The sequence below is a fragment of the Capra hircus genome, chromosome 15 (genome assembly GCF_001704415.2).
Source record: "Capra hircus breed San Clemente chromosome 15, ASM170441v1, whole genome shotgun sequence".
NCBI lineage: Eukaryota > Metazoa > Chordata > Mammalia > Artiodactyla > Bovidae > Capra > Capra hircus.
Window position 1 is genome coordinate 66,620,446 of NC_030822.1, and position 12,904 is coordinate 66,633,349.

At 43.6% G+C, this 12,904-nt stretch overlaps 1 protein-coding gene across 2 annotated transcripts in view; it reads left to right on the forward strand.

Annotated features, from left to right (window-relative positions):
* Positions 1,153–12,904, forward strand: part of AMOTL1 (angiomotin like 1) — a 202,163-nt gene continuing 190,411 nt past the window's right edge. The window contains exon 1 of one of the 2 annotated variants that reach the window (XM_018059853.1): positions 1,153–1,302. The gene's annotated coding sequence lies outside the window, so the exon portion shown is untranslated. The remainder of the gene's footprint in view (positions 1,303–12,904) is intronic. The other variant, XM_018059852.1, reaches the window with a different exon arrangement.

Genomic DNA, 12,904 nt, shown 5'->3' on the forward strand with positions numbered 1-12,904 from the left:
TTGGTGGAATGTGGGCTTGTTATAAGCTAATACATAAATGTTACAGATGATTCCAAACGGATTGAGTGGTACCATATTCAATAAAAAGAAAACAAAAAGATGGGAGGGGGGTTCATGTTTGGGAACGCATGTAAGAATTAAAGATTTTAAAATTTAAAAAATAAAAAACTAAAAAAAAAAAAAAAAGAAAACAAAAATATGTCACCTTCATTTAAAAGACTGTCACCTTTTTCCTAAGTTTAAACTCAAGCTCATTTCCCCCATACCATTACCATTACAACCATTTCTTTCATGTACACACTGCTATATTTAAAATAGATAACCAACAAAGACCTGTTGTATAGCACATGGAACTCTGTTCAATGGTATGTGGCAGCCTGGATGGGAGGGGAGTTTGAAGGATAATGGATAAACGTATATGTATGGCTAAGTCCTTTCACTGTTCACCTGAAACTATCACAACACAAAATAAAACTTTAAAAGAAAAAAAAAGAGAAATCAGAGGTCCTGTCTTCTAGACCAAGTGTTACCACCATTTGTATTATTAACAAATTACCTTCGCTTCAGTTTTCCAGTGATAATTCAAAGTTCACATCAGTCTTAAAAAAAAAAAAAAAGAAAGAAAGACTATCACCTTTCCTTTCCTACAGTGACTCATTCCTTTTGTTGAACTAGATACTTTCCCTCCTGAAAAGTCCAGGCCATCACCTATTTGTCACCTTTGTAGGCTTGCAAACCCACCAGCTCTGCAAACCTCTTAGCACGGTGATTGGTGATTGTTCCCAGCTTCTTACTGCCCCCCACCCGCATCCTGCTTGAAAGATTTTCCTTCTTCTCTCTCCTCTTCTTTCCCAAGAATTGCTACCTCTAGAAAGTTTAAATACCTGTTTTCCTTCCCTAGAGTGTTGGATTCTTGGGAGATAATAATATGACTCGGGGGGAAATAAGTGTGTGGTTTCCCTACCCCTGGTGCCAGTGAAGGCAACTGGTGCTTCCGGACTTTCTGAAACTTACTGAAAATGACGGGGCAAGTCAGATTCCAGCGATCCACCTTCTGAAGGCTGAGCATGTCTGGGCAGTGGCTGCATAATTTGGATGGAGTCATCGCTGGTGAGACAGAGTTGGCTCAGCCAGGCAGCATTCACTGCTCTTCTAAACACCACGGCACCGGGGATGAAGTCACCTTTCTTCTTTTAAAAGCAACAGATCTGCTCTATGAGTCCCTGTCACGTCTGCTGGAACTTGGTTTTTGGGTTTGTTTGTTTTTTTTTCCCACAGCCGGTCACCAGGACCTTCTCTCAGGTAAGGAAGCTCCTTTTTAGAGGGTTTCCATGCAAGAAAGCTTGATTTGAGGGGGAACTTTTTAGGGCCTCTCTGGGTAAAGTTGGAGTCGGGTCAAAGGACATTCTGAATAAGGAGGGCAGTTGTTTCTCAGGCAGCTGGTCCCCACCTGGTGGGCTGGCAGGCCCTGAGCTGGGTGACCACTTAACTCTCACTGCAATGGGAGTTTAACCAGGGCTTGGTTTCGGGTGTCCTAACACGGGCACGGTGAATACATCGAGGAAGCAACCACAAGTCGTCTCCTTGAGCTGGGAGACCCTATGCAATTTGCCTTCCTAACAACTGGCTTTGGATTTGGGGTAGAGGGTTTCATGATGAAAGTTCATGTGCGGAAAAGCAGTAGCTCCCTGGGGAGTCTTCATCTGCTCATTCACCCGCTTGAATGCTTCCCTTCTTCCTCTGTAGCAGGCACGAAGGTCCAGGCTCCCTGTCCTGACATGCAGGGGCCTTGTGTAAACAATGCCAGTGCTCTTTAGTGGGGCAGAAGCGTGCAAAAATGTCTTAGAGCCTGTCCATGCGAGTTTTAACCTATGGGGTGTGTGTGTGTGTGTATGTGTGTGTGTATGGCCATCCTGTGGCCCTAGGGGCCACTGAAACCTCCCTGCCACAATTTCTATGAATTATGTGAGTCACTGCCACTAATCGAATCATACTGCCCCTATGAGCTTTGGAAGTCTCAATAAAGACATCTTGGTGATGACAGAGGCCCCCACTGGGTGATAGATGGCTTTTGAGAGAGAGTTGAACCACAATAAAGTGAAAACATAGGGAACTGCAGAGTTGCTTTATGACCTGACGCAGAACCCTGCGTCACACAGGCTTCAGTGCTTTCATCCACAGCCTCTGAAGGAGACAAAGAATCTCACTGAGATAAGAGAGGCTTGTTTTGTTTTAAATGTAATTGCATTCTGGCTGCCAGTGCCAACTTACACATTCACCTCAAAGCTGGCACATCCAGAATCCCTCTTTGCCTGCAAGCTGCTCCCGCTCCCCCCAGCCCTGCGTCCCCCACCTCTGTGAGAAGCACCCGGCTGTCCGCAACAGATTTCTGGACTTCACCCTTGACCCCTCCTTCGCCCTCACATTCCCATGTCTAGCTTGGCGGCACATCCCCTAGATTCTTCTTCCATGTTCTTTCTAGATCCATCCTCTCTCCCACTTCCACGGCTACTTTCAGCCCTATCATCTTCTCCACGAAATACGGAAATCTCCCATCCCGGCTTCCTCTCTCCAGCCTCGTTCTCCCGGAGCAGCCATAGCAGTGATTCTACAATGACTGATCAGCGCCTGCACAATCCAAACCATCACTAGTCTATTGATCTGTCTTCTAATAGTTTTCACACCTTCCCATCCCGCCACTCTTACCTTCATCCATCCCATCAATGCTTTTTGCCTGAACTATTGTTAAGAGCTGCTTAGCTGACCTCTTGGACTCACTCCCTTCCTAGTGTAAGACACTTTAAGCGTCTTGCTCTCCCAAGCAGTTTTTTTCCTTTTTAAACAGTAGAGTTTTTTTTAATTAATAATTTATTTTTGCTCTTGGTTGCACTGGACCTTTGTTGCTGCCCAAGGGCTTTCTCTGGTTGCGGTGAGCGGGGACTACTCTTCTTTGCAGCGTCCAGGCTTCTCATTGTGGCTTCTCTTGCAGCAGAGCACAAGCTCTAGGTGTTCAGGCCTCAGTCGTTGCACACATGGGCTCAGCAGTTGTGGTGTGTGGTTGTAGGGCACGCGGGCTTCAGTATTTGTGGGCTGCAGGCTCAGTAGTTGTAACACGTGGACTCAGTTGCTCTGCAGCCTATGCGATCTTTCTGGATCAGGGATCAAACCCACGTGCCCTGCACTAGCAGGCAGATTCTTATCCACTGTGCCACCAGGGAAGTCCTCGCCCAAGCTTTTTAAGGATGTTTCTTACAAGAGCAGAACTTGAAACAGCTATTCGTCTATCTGGGGTTTAAAAACATTAACATTTCTATGACTTTTGTGACTACTTCAAGGTGCGGGGGGCAAAGAGAAGTAGAGGGGAGATGGGAGTGTATATTTCAATGGGAAAGAACACATAAAGCTCTGGCTTGGACCCATGCAGGTCTAGGTTGGAATCCTAGCTCCCTGCTTCCTAGTGTGGATTTGACCAAACTGGTTAAATTTTCTTGAGACTCATTTTCCTCAGCTGTGAAATGGAAATGATAATGCTTACTTCGCTGGATGAATATGAGTTAAATGAGAGCTGTTATGAAATACAGCCACTGAGAGCTTTTAGTTCTTTTCCTTCTTTCGTTATCCTTTAAGGTTTATAACCTCCAATTATCATATCTCTTATAAGTAGCCATGTGTATGTGTATGTAGGATTATCTAGTTTGGGTAAGGTGGGGAGAAGGAATGGCAAAGAAATACATGTGAACTCTCTCAAGGAATCTGCAGTTTACTTACAGTTGTAGAGCAAACGTACCTAGGATGAAAACATCAATGAAACAAGCAGTCTACCATTGTTATGTGTACAGTCCCAGTTAAGCATGTCAGTGGGACGGGCTTGAGTAAACAGGTCTGTGAATACTGGCAGACAGAGTGTAAATAGATCTATATCAAGCAGCGTTAGATTTAGGCTCTTTGGGGACTTAAAGGTCACTGGCCTCTCTGATGTTGATGTAAAACTTTCCAGAAGGCTTTACACTTTCAGGGTGATTTAAGGAGATACAGATTAGAGTTAAAGTGTCTTTGCTCATTCATTCATTCATCAAACACTTGTTGAATGCCTATTCTGCGCTGGCTCCTCTATTATACAATTTCTTTGTATATGTCTTCCATGGGACATGGGTAATTCTCCTCTTCTTGAATCAGGCATAGCCCTAGGGACTTGATGATCAATAGGATAAAAAGAAAGTGAACTGTGGGAGCATCCAGATAGGTTCTCAGAAGCTTTGCAGCCTCCTCCTGACTTTCTTGGCATATTCTAGGGGAAGCCAACCACCATATAAAATCATGTGCTGGTAACCTGGATCTCTGGGGGTTGGGGAATCCCCCTAATTTGCACTATTTACCAGTTTTCATGATATAAATATTCCATCCCACCATGGCTGATTTCAAACCACCAGAGTGACAGCACTGAAAGCAAGAGTTGGAAAGAAATACATTGAATCAATTCTTACAAGTTCGTAAAAGCCAGCCCCAGTGCGTGACTGCTGGTGACTCTGAGACTGTTACACCATGAGAAAGCCCAAGCTAACTACATGGAGAGGCTCCATGGAGAGAAACCCAACCTGCTCCAGATTTTCCAGCCATCCACACTTAGGTTACAGGGAAAAAACTCTCAGATGACTCCAGACTCAGCCACTGTCTGACTACATTGTATAGGAGACCCTGAGGGACAGCCTGTCAGCTCTGCCCACTCACCCCACCGCATCCTGAGAGATCTGACAATTCGTATCCTCTGAGTTTAGACATGTTTGTTACACAGCGAAAATAACTGGAACAAGGTGGTATGTATTCTTGCTTATGCAGAAGCCAGCCTAGATTAAGCCTTCAAGAGTGTTGGAGGTCTAGAGGGGTCTATCCAGAGAATTCTTTGTCCATGTGTAGTCTCAGGCCTCTGCCTGGAGAATCCCAGGGATAGGGGAGCCTGGTGGGCTGCCGCCTCTGGGGCCGCACAGAGTTGGACATTACTAAAGTGACTTGGCGGCGGCAGCAGCAGTCTCAGGCCTCAGATCACTAAGGGAGAAAACATTTTGATTAAAAAGGCCTGAGAGGACTTCCCTGATGGTCCAGTGGTTAAGAATCCACCTGCCAATGTAGGGGACATGGGTTCAGTCCTTGATTTGAGAAGATTCTATATGCCACGGGACACCCAGGCCCATTCACCACAACTACTGAGCTCGTGTGCCCTAGAGGCTGTACTCTGCAGCAAGAGAAACCACTGCAATGAGAAGCCCGTTTACTGCAACTAAGGAATAACCCTTGCTCGCTGAAACTAGAGAAAACCCCTACGTAACAGTGAAGACCCAGGGAAGCCAAAAATAAATAAAATGAATAAAATAAAAATTTAGCATATTATTTTTTAAAAGCTTGCCAAAGAGACTCAATTACTTTACTACCTAGTTTTACCCTTATAGTCAAATCAGTGAAAGAACTCTGTCTCTCCCTCTCCTCTTGCCATCTGCCCCATCACTTCTGCATCTAACTCCACGCGTGCAAAGCTCTGCCGGAAGCGATCCTTCACTTGCTCCAGCCTCCACCTGGAATTTGCTGGGAGAAACAGGCAGAAAAAACGTGGAGTTGAGAAAATGCCCAGAACCCTGGGGGAAAGCAAGTGAAACCCTTAGAAAAGAGCAACCAAGAGGAGGATTTAAAAACACTCTCTTGTCTGGTCACAGGGATGAGTAGTCAAAGCACGGGTTTTGAAATCACATGACCTGGGTTCCAATCTGGATTCTGACATTTTCTACTTGGCTGACCTTGGAAAGGATCTAGGCATCTCTCTTCTCACACTCTTTCTTTCTATTGAAGTACAGTAGTTGATTCATACTGTTGTGTTAGACTCAAGTGTACAGCAAAGTGATTCAGTTATTTCAATATCTATATATGTATCTTCTTTTTCAGAATCTTTTCATTATAGGTTATTATAAGATACTGAATATAGCTCCCTGTGCTATACAGTAGGACCTTATTGCTTATCTGTTTTATTATATATATAGTAGTGTGTACATGTTAATCCCAAACTCCTGAATTATCCCTCTCTCATCCCCTTTGGCGGAGAAGGCAATGGCAACCCACTCCAGTACTCTTGCCTGGAAAATCACATGGATGGAGGAGCCTGGTAGGCTGCAGTCCATGGGGTCGCGAAGAGTCGGACACGACTGAGCAACTTCACTTTCACTTTTCACTTTCATGCATTGGAGAAGGAAATGGCAAATCACTCCAGTGTTCTTGCCTGGAGAATCCCAGGAACGGGGGAGCCTGGGGGGCTGCCGTCTATGGGGTCTCACAGAGTCGGACACGACTGAAGCGACTTAACAGCAGCAGCAGCAGCAGCATCCCCTTTGGTAATCGTAAATTTGTTCTCTACATCTGTGATTCTATTTCTGTTCTGTAAATAAGTTCATGTCCTTTTCTTAGTTTCTGCATGTAAGTGATATGATATGATATTTGTCTTTGTCTGTCTTACTTCACTCAGTATGATAATCTCTAAGTCTATTCATGTTGCTGTAAATGGCATTGCTTTGTTCTTTTTTATGGCTGTCTTTTCCGTTTCTTCATCTTTAAAAGCTGGATAATAATACCATTTCATAAAGGTCTCATGATGATTGACTGAGATGATGTTTAATACATGGTGCTGAATGAACAGCAGTCAACCCATCAGTAGTGATAGTGTTGGAGTCCTATGGGTTACTGCTGTCACAAGTGCCAAAGCCACAGGCTCCCCACAAGACCAGAGACTGTCAACCAGCCACACCACAGATGGCCAGGAGAAGTGTTCAATGAGTACTCAGTACAGACCAACTATCTATATTCTGACTATTTAATCTGCCACCAATGTTTTTTCTTATTTTCTCCCGAATGTATTTCCAAAGGCTTTAAAAGCGTGACCGTGCATTACTTCTCCTGTATCTTAAGCAATAAGCTAAAATCATATTTTCTTATTTTTCCATGAGGCATCTTCTGACCTTCTACTGCATAGAAGTTGAGCAGTTCAACAATCAATACATTTTAACTCATTATTTTAAGCATTCTATTTAATAAGTTTGGGTGACTTTGCAGGAATCCTGAGCCCAAGGTGCTACAGAAATGTCAAGACCATTTTGCAGATGCCATCACTTTGGTAGGGAAATCAGGGTGAAGGATAATATGATTCTTGAGAGCAAATGTGAGTGTTAAGTTCTCCTGCTTTATTTATACTTTGTGAGTGAAATGAAAAAGTGAAAGTGTTAGTTGCTCAGTTGTATCCAATGCTTTGCGACCCCGTGAACTGTAGCCCACCAGGCCTCTCTGTCCATGGAATTCTCCAGGCAAGATTAGTAGACTGGGTTGGCATTCCCTTCTTCAGAGGATCTTCCCAACCCAGGAATCAAACCCAGTTCTTCTGCATTGCAGGCAGATTCTTTACAGTCTGAGACATCAGGTAAGCCCTAAAATTTACTAAAACCTTAAACTATGAGTTGACATTAGGCAGACTTGTTTTGTTGAATTTACGATTGGTCTAGTTATGTGGATCTTTTTTAATGAAGAATAATGTGAGAATTCTGACTATTTAAGAAACACTAATCTGCGTTCAGTTCAGTTCAGTTGCTCAGTCATGTTCGACTCTTTGTGACCACATGGACTGCAGCACATCAGGCTTCCCTGTGCATCACCAGCTCCCAGAGCTTGCTCAAACTCATGGCCATTGAGTCAACAATGCCATCCAACCATCTCATCCTCTGTCATTCCCTTCTCCTGGCTTCCATCTTTCCCAGCATCAAGGTCTTGTCCAAGAAATCAGTTCTTCGAATCAGGTGGCCAAAGTATTGGACTTTCAGCTTCAGCATCAGTCCCTCCAATGAATATTCAAGACTGATTTCCTTTACGATTGACTGGTTTGATGTCCTTACAGTCCAAGGGACTCTCAAAAGTCTTCTCCAACACCACAGTTTAAAAGCATCAATTCTTCAGTGCTCAGCTTTCTTTATAGTCCAATACTCACATCCAGACATGACTACTGGAATAACCATAGCTTTGACTAGATGGACCTTTGTTGGCAAAGTAATATCTCTGCTTTTTAATATGCTGTTTAGTTTGGTCAAAGCTTTTCTTCCAAGGAACAAGCCTCTTTTAATTTCATGGCTGCAGTCACCATCAACAGTGATTTTGGAGCCCAAGAAAATAAAGTCTGTCACTGTTTCCATTGTTTCCCCGTCTATTTGCAATGAATTGATGGGACCAGATGCCATTATCTTAGTTTTTTGAATATTGAGTTTTAAGTCAGCTTTTTCACTCTCCTCTTTCACTTTCATCAAGAAGCTCTTCAGTTCCACTTTGCTTTCTGCCATAAGGGTGGTGTCATCTGCATATCTGAGGTTATTGATATTTCTCCAAGCGTTCTTGATTCCAGCTTATACTTCACCCAGCCTGGCATTTCGCATGATGTACTTTTGCATATGAAAGTTATGACCAGCCTAGATAGCATATTAAAAAGCAGAGACATTACTCTGCCAACAAAGGTCCATCTAGTCAAGGCTATGATTTTTCCAGTAGTCATGTCTGGGTATGAGAGTTGGACTATAAAGAAAGCTAAGTGCCGAAGAATTGATGCTTTTAAACTGTGGTGTTGGAGAAGACTCTTGAGAGTCCCTTGGACTGCAAGGAGATCCAACCAGTCCATCCTAAAGGAGATCAGTCCTGTGTGTTCATTGGAGGGACTGATGTTGAAGCTGAAACTCCAATACTTTGGCCACCTCATGCGAAGAGTTGACTCATTGGAAAAGACCCTCCTGATGCTGGGAGGGATTGGGGACAGGAGGAGAAGGGGATGACAGAGGATGAGATGGCTGGATGGCATCACCGACTCAATGGACATGAGTTTGAGTGAACCCTGGGAGTTGGTGATGGACAGGGAGGCCTGGTGTGCTGTGATTCATGGGGTCGCAAAGAGTCGGACACGACTGAGCGACTGAACTGACTGACTGACTCTGCATATAAGTTAAATAAGCAGGATGACAATATACAGCCTTGACATACTGCTTTCCCAATTTGGAACTAATCTGTTGTTCCATGTCCAGTTCTAACCGTTGCTTCTTGACTTGCATACAGATTTCTCAGGAGCCAGGTAAGGTGGTCTGATATTCCCATCTCTTGAAGAATTTTCCACAGTTTGTTGTGATTTACACAAAGGATTTGGCATAGTCAGTGAAGCAGAAGTAGATGTTTATCTGGAATTCTCTTGCTTTTTTGAAGATTCAACAGATGTTGACAATTTGATCTCGAATTCTTCTGCCGTTTCTAAATACAGCTTGAACATCTGGAAGTTAATGGTTCACATACTGTTGAAGGCTGACTTGGAGAATTTCGAGCATTACTTTACTAGCGTGTGAGATGAGTGCAATTGTGCGGTAGTTTGAGCATTCTTTGGCATTGCTTTTCTTTGAGATTGGAGGAAAACTGACCTTTTTCAGTTCTACGGACACTGCTGAGTTTTCCAAATTTGCTGACATGTTGAGTGCAGCAATTTCACAGCATCATATTTTTAGGATTTGAAATAGATCAGCTGGAATTCCATCACCTCCACTAGCTTTGTTTGTAGTGATGCTTCCTAAGGCCCATTTGACTTTGCATTCCAGGATGTCTGGCTCTAGGTGAGTGATCACACCATCGTGGTTATCTGTGTCGTGAAGATCTATTTTGTATAGCTCTTCTATGTATTCTTGCCACCTCTTCTTAATATCTTCTGCTTCTGTTATGTCAGTTCAGTTCAGTTCAGTTCAGTCGCTTAGTCGTGTCCGACTCTTTGCGACCCCATGAATTGCAGCATGCCAGGCCTCCCTGCCCATCACCAACTCCCGGAGTTCACTCAGACTCACGTCCATCGGGTCAGTAATGCCATCCAGCCATTTCATCCTCTATCGTCCCCTTCTCCTCCTGCCCTCAATCCCTCCCAGCATCAAAGTCTTTTCCAATGAGTCAACTCTTCGCATGAGGTGGCCAAAGTACTGGAGTTTCAGCTTCAACATCAGTCCCTCCAATGAACACACAGGACTGATCTCCTTTAGGATGGACTGGTTGGATCTCCTTGCAGTCCAAGGGACTCTCAAGAGTCTTCTCCAACACCACACTTCAAAAGCATCAATTCTTTGGTGCTCAGCCTTCTTCACAGTCCAACTCTCACATCCATACATGACCAAGGAAAACCATAGCCATGACTAGACAAACCTTTGTTGGCAAAGTAATGTCTCTGCTTTTGAATATGCTATCTAGGTTGGTCATAACTTTTCTCCCAAGGAGTAAGCGTCTTTTAATTTCATGGCTGCAGTCACCATCTGCAGTGATTTGGGAGCCCCAGAAAATAAAGTCTGACACTGTTTCCACTATTTCCCCATCTATTTCCCATGAAGTGATGGGACCGGATGCCATGATCTTCGTTTTCTGAATGTTGAGCTTTAAGCCAACTTTTTCACTCTCTTCTTTCACTTTCATCAAGAGGCTTTTTAGTTTCTCTTCACTTTCTGCCATAAGGGTGGTGTCATCTGCATGTCTGAGGTTATTGATATTTCTCCCGGCAATCTTGAGTCCAGCTTGTGCTTCCTCCAGCCCAGCATTTCTCATGATGTACTCTGCATAGAAGTTAAATAAGCAGGGTGACAATATACAGCCTTGACATACTCCTTTTCCTATTTGGAACCAGTCCGTTGTTCCATGTCCGGTTCTAACTCTTGCTTCCTGACCTGCATATAGGTTTCTCAAGAGGCAGGTCAGGTGGTCTGGTATTCCCACCTCTCTCAGCATTTTCCACAGTTTATTGTGATCCACACAGTCAAAGGCTTTGGCATAGTCAATGAAGCAGAAATAGATGTTTTTTTGGAACTCTCTTGCTTTTTCCATGATCCAGCAGATGTTGGCAATTTGATCTCTGGTTCCTCTGCCTTTTCTAAAACCAGCTTGAACATCTGGAATTTCATGGGTCACGTATTGCTGAAGCCTGGCTTGGAGAATTTTGAGCATTACTTTACTAGCATGTGAGATGAATGCAATTGCGTGGTAGTTTGAGCATTTTTTGGCATTGCCTTTCTTTTGGATTGGAATGAAAACTGACTTTTTCCAGTCCTGTGGCCACTGCTGAGTTTTCCAAATTTGCTGGCATATTGAGTGCAGCACTTTCACAGCATCATCTTTCAGGATTTGAAATAGCTCAACTGGAATGCCATCACCTCCACTAGCTTTGTTTGTAGTGATGCTTTCTAACGCCCACTTGACTTCACATTCCCGGATGCCTGGCTCTAGGTGAATGATCACACCATCGTGATTATCTGGGTCGTGAAGATCTTTTTTGTATAGTTCTTCTGTGTATTCTTGCCACCTCTTCTTAATATCTTCTGCTTCTGTTAGGTCCATACCATTTCTGTCCTTTATCGAGCCCATATTTGCATGAAATGTTCCCTTGGTATCTCTAATTTTCTTGAAGAGATCCCTAGTTTTTCCCATTCTGTTGTTTTCCTCTATTTCTTTGCATTGATCACTGAGGAAGGCTTTCTTAGCTCTTCTTGCTATTCTTTGGAACTCTGCATTCAGATGCTTGTATCTTTCCTTTTCTCCTTTGCTTTTCGCTTCTCTTCTTTTCACAGCTATTTGTAAGGCCTCCTCAGACAGCCATTTCGCTTTTTTGCATTTCTTTTCCATTTCCTTGATCCTTGTCTCCTGTACAATGTCACGAACCTCAATCCATAGTTCATCAGGCACTCTATCTATCAGATCTAGGCCCTTAAATCTATTTCTCACTTCCACTGTATAATCATAAGGGATTTGATTTAGGCCATACCTGAATGGTCAAGCAGTTTTCCCTACTTGCTTCAATTTAAGTCTGAATTTGGCAATAAGGAGTTCATGATCTGAGCCACAGTCAGCTCCTGGTCTTGTTTTCGTTGACTGTATAGAGCTTCTCCATCTTTGGCTGCAAAGAATATAATCAATCTGATTTCGGTGTGGACCATCTGGTGATGTCCATGTGTAGAGTCTTCTCTTGTGTTGTTGGAAGAGGGTGTTTGCTATGACCAGTGCATTTTCTTGACAAAACTCTGTTAGTACTTTGCCCTGCTTCATTCCACATTCCAAGGCCAAATTTGCCTGTTACTCCAGGTGTTTCTTGACTTCCTACTTTTGCATTCCAGTCCCCTATAATGAAAAGGAAATCTTTTTTGGATGTTAGTTCTAAAAGGTCTTTTAGGTCTTCATAGAACCATTCAACTTCAGCTTCTTTAGCATTACTGGTTGGGGTATAGACTTGGATTACTGTGATATTGAATGGTTTGCCTTGGAGATGAACAGAGATCATTCTGTCGTTTTTGAGATTGCATCCAAGTACTGCATTTCAGACTCTTTTGTTGACCATGACGGCTACTCCATTTCTTCTGAGGGATTCCTGCCCGCAGTAGTAGATATAATGGTCATCTGAGTTAAATACACCCATTCCAGTTCATTTTAGTTTGCTGATTCCTAGAATGTCAACGTTCACTCTTGCCATCTCCTGTTTGACCACTTCCAATTTGCCTTGATTCATGGACCTGACATTCCAGGTTCCTATGCAATATTGCTCTTTACAGCATCGGATCTTGCTTCTACCACCAGTCACATCCACAACTGTGTATTGTTTTTGCTTTGGCTCCATCCCTTCATTCTTCTGGAGTTCTTTCTCCCCTGATCTCCAGTGCATATTGGGCACCTACTGACCTGGGAAGTTCCTCTTTCAGTATCCTATCATTTTGCCTTTTCATACTGTTCATGGGGTTCTCAAGGCAAGAATACTGAAGTGGTTTGCCATTCCCTTCTCCAGTGGACCACATTGTGTCAGACCTCTCCACCATGGCCGCCCGTCTTGGGTGGCCCATAG